The 4393-nt window shown below is 48.2% G+C and overlaps 1 long non-coding RNA gene across 1 annotated transcript; it reads right to left on the reverse strand.

Annotated features, from left to right (window-relative positions):
- Nucleotides 1-672: 672 nt before the first annotated feature.
- LOC142777181 (uncharacterized) lies at nucleotides 673-2608 on the reverse strand. The gene is made up of 2 exons (XR_012887964.1): nucleotides 2283-2608; nucleotides 673-845 (listed from the first exon to the last, which is right to left on the reverse strand). It is a non-coding gene; the product is annotated as an uncharacterized LOC142777181 (long non-coding RNA).
- Between the last annotated feature and the right edge of the window lie 1785 nt (nucleotides 2609-4393).

Below are 4393 nucleotides of genomic sequence, written 5' to 3' on the forward strand. Positions count from 1 at the left end.
CACTTTCAGACGCTCGCCATCACCGATAGAGACAACCTTTGCTCGGTACCACAAGTTGTTGCGGCTGGACCTGGCAGGGACGAACTCACCAACCGACTTTGCAAAAAGCCTGTTATCTAGGAAACTGCCATACCTGCAAATGTCCTGCATGTCGTCTATAAGGCCTAGCAAAGACTCTCATCAGCTGAAAGCACCATCTTCCATAATAAGTCTATCAAGAGTCTTTCTCTCATAACAGAAGACTAAATAGAAATGGTTTGGGCTGAAGTACGTTGACATCTGGCCCAATAGCCAACTGCCTGGTTCGGGTGGACGCATTGAGCGGTTATATGCAAAAGGGTTGAGTTGGGTTCTGCATCTACGTGTTTGTATATACACAGAAAGTCTTTTCTTTGCAATAGCCTCGAGTGCTGTAGAACTTGCAGACGCAGTTGGTTTTTGCTGGAAAGTTTGTGGAAGCCACCGCTGGGTCGTCGGTGTTCGCACTGTAACTGTTGAGAGGACTGCAGTAGTCATCCTGCATGGGATTGAAAGAAGCAAGAGCTGGAAGATTTGATTTTTGAGCAACAGTGTTCTTTTTGCATTTCATCATCGGCCTTCTTGCATAGCCTTCCCTGCACATGCACTCAGCCACATCTCCATGGGTATCACTTAGCAAATTTGCCAAGTAGACTGTGTTATTAAATTCATCACGAGTACTACTTGTTCCCACAATGACTGCTTGGAGTGAACAGCCACTATGAGCCAGCCGTTGAAATTGTAAGACTACTGCTTCTGTCCATTGTGTCCACGGCTGAATGCCGACGAGCTTAAACCTTATTGCAAGTGGAGGTATGCTCTGAAGCCTCGAGTCAAATTTGAATAAGCAGGAGGAATTCACAGCCTTTTTGTTGCCACAGTCTACCAGCAATACCTGGCACTTTCCAGCACTAAGCAGTTCCTCAACACGGACTCTGGTTCTAGGTTCGTGCGGCAAGTCACGATATATGAGGTATGACCCCTTCTTGATTTCTTGTTTCACACATGCCACTTGCTTGCATGATTTTATGATGCCGCTCACTTCTGACATGTCTTTCACCGCAGAGGTAGGCTGTCCATACCAGTGATCGGGTGTCAGGATGAGCGTAACGTTGATGTCTATGATGTTTCTTTGTGGCACAAATGGTGTCAATTCGAAGCAGAGAGAGCTGCGACTCAGTGAATTAACACTGCAGGCAGAAAAGGGGGAGGGTGATTTGTCCAGCACCTCACCACTGATCGTGGAGTGAGTAGAAGAGGACGGGCTCAGCTCGCCATTGATTGCGGAGCAAGTAGAGAGTGATTTGCCCAACACCTTAACGTTGATTGCGGAGAGAGTAGAAGGCGATCTCTCCAACACCACGGCGTTTATTGTAGTCCTAGCGCGGCCGATTCCATAGTCGGCGCAGATTTCATTCCCAGAGCAGGCTTTACTCTCAGGGCAAATGTCACCTTGAATGTAGATTTCGTTCGCTCCTATGGCTCCATTTTCGGTCTTGGTGCTTCCCCTTTCGGCCAGCATCTGCTCGACGACGCCTTCGCTTTCATGCTGGGAATGATCGTTCGCATCGGCTGTCGGTTCAACAACAACACGCGGGGCATATTCTAGGTAATCCAAGAATTCTGCGAAGCCGTTATCGACAAGGAGTCGGGCAACACTCCGACGCCGCATCACAAGGGGGGCATCGGGAATGTTGATGAAAAAGTCCACCTGGTAAACACCACCATCCCATAGGCCATGGAATACGGCGTCGAAGTAGTAAGGCTTGCTCCTGTCGACGAGCCATTGCATGTCATAGCAGGAGCTCTCCAAAGTTGGCCTGATTCTCCGCATGCAGCAGGCGCTGATCGGCAGGGATTGCGGGCTTCGCTATCACTCATGGGGTACACACAGTGCAGTGGGACAACATCGGCGCGGCCTTCGTCGACGTACAGGACATCGGCCAGAACTTGTGTGCCCGTAACATCCCTGTGAATGTCCGTCACCCGTGCGCGCAGTGCCTGCCTGTCGGAGTATTGCGGCAATGCCACCATGCAGTACGTGCCAATGGACGTCTCTAAGACATGCTGCCACTCCTTCTCAATAAAATATATCGCATTGTCAATGAATTTGCTTTCGTTGTCGGTAAGTCGGAGAAATAGTCTGTTGGGCGTCTCTCATAATCATATGGTGGTTTTGGGATGTTAAACCCCACATAACAATCAGAAATAGTCTGTTGGGCCCCTCATAAAGCGTCACGTAAACCGAAAGGCTCTTCTTGAACGGCACGTCCGGTCGGCTAGGAACTTTCGTTAACTTCACTGGGGACACAGACGCGTAGCGTGCTTCGGAATCCATGTCGAGTGTGAGAACTGGTAGGTGTTCTGTGACGAGACTACGCTGAACTTGCATGCCGTAGTGTCATCCTCAGGCGCTACTCAAGGAGGGCATCAGGACGGAATCCTAGTGCTTGCGCCGAGGTTCTACGTCAATTTATGCTGCCCAGACAACAAGCACCGGCTGCACGACGAGGCACAAACAAAGAATTCATGGCAAGACGGCAATGGCGGTCCGAACGCAAGCTCCACGGATGCGATCCGCGCGCGCACGTGCATTGCGTGCGTCTGCACAAGCGCTGCTTCTCAGCTGGTGTGTCTTGGCTCGACGTGCTTGCGCGTAAAACAAAAACAAAAACTACGATGACGGTGATAATCAACGTTATTCAACCATATGATCAAATAACTCTGGTAGATAATGTGAATTTTGTTGGCATCGCTGCTTTGTAATAATTGGTCTATCTATCTATCTATCTATCTATCTATCTATCTATCTATCTATCTATCTATCTATCTATCTATCTATCTATCTATCTATCTATCTATCTATCTAGCTAGCTAGCTAGCTAGTTAGCTAGTAGCTAGTTAGTTAGCTAGTTAGCTAGCTAGCTAGCTAGTTAGCTAACTAGCTAGCTAACTAGTTAGCTAGCTAGCTAACTAGTTAGCTAACTAGCTAGTTAGCTAGTTAGCTAGCTAGCTAGCTAGTAGCTAGCTAGCTAGCTAACTAGCTAGCTAGCTAGCTAGCTAGCTAGCTAGCTAGTTGCCTACGATTTTTAGCTCTCCTGGCCATTGGGATAATGATATCGATACCAAACTTGGTATGGCATACCACGACTGCATGACAAGCATATTTGGCTAGTCATAACATGAAAATCATGAGTATGTCACGATATACATTTCATGGTCTTGCTGTTCTTGCGGTGGTTTTGTTCACATGGCATGTTGCAAAACTGGTATGGTATGAGATGATTGCTTGGCGAACAAAACCGAGAGACCCTAACCTGGAAATCATGACATGCATGTCATGTAACAGCATGACTACATGCTACACTCATGATGCGCTCGTGGGCATTTTGCTAGCGTCACATATACAAAATTGCATATTACAGTACGTGAAAGAATGACGGAGGTATGTGACTGGTGCAAACATGATAATCATAAGATGCGTGTAATGTAACAACATGACTACATGCCACGCTCATGATGCACTGGCGGCCGTTTTGCCAGCTTCACTTATACCAAGTTTGGTATTACAGGACCTGAAAGGATGACGAAGGTATGAGACTGGTGCAAACATGATACACACATTGATACGCGTGCCCTGTAAACACATGACTATATGCTACGCTCATGATGCGCTCGCAGCGGTTTCACTAGCTTCACATGTACCAAATTTGATAAAACGTGACGCGAACACACGACACATTCATAAATGGCAAATTCATACATGATAGTCTCGACATGCATGTCATGTAACAACATGAATACATGCCACACTGATGATGAGCCCGCGGCCGTTTCGCTAGCATCCACATACGCTAAATGCAATACTACGTGAAGTCAATGGATGACGAAGGTATCTGACTCCTACAAGCATAATATTAATGGGATGCGTGCCAGATGCCACTGTCAAGGCGCCAATACACTTCGACATGACCCGGCGTGCGTGCGCGGCGGCGTTCGTTTTGTGGCATCGCGCCGGCGTTGCTTTGACACATGCGCATTTCAGCGAATTCGGCGTCCCTCCGTCACGAAAAGAGGAATACGCAGTGCAATGCATCGGTGCGAAAGGCAGCATGTCGCATTTCACACCGGTTGCCGGCGGGCCGCGCCGACGGACGCTGGTCGTGCCGGTCGGCGTGCGCGCGTGTCAACGTTACGTTGGAGTACATTGGGCCCTTCGTGATGCACTCACGGCCGTTTCGCTTACTCCACATATACCAAATTTGGTGTTATGTGACGTCAATGGATGACGAAGGCACATGACTGGTGTGAACGTGATAAACGTGACACACGTGTCATGTAAGAACATGACAACATAACACGTTCATAGCGTGTG

This window comes from Rhipicephalus microplus, chromosome X, assembly GCF_043290135.1.
Source record: "Rhipicephalus microplus isolate Deutch F79 chromosome X, USDA_Rmic, whole genome shotgun sequence".
Classification (NCBI taxonomy): Eukaryota; Metazoa; Arthropoda; class Arachnida; order Ixodida; family Ixodidae; genus Rhipicephalus; species Rhipicephalus microplus.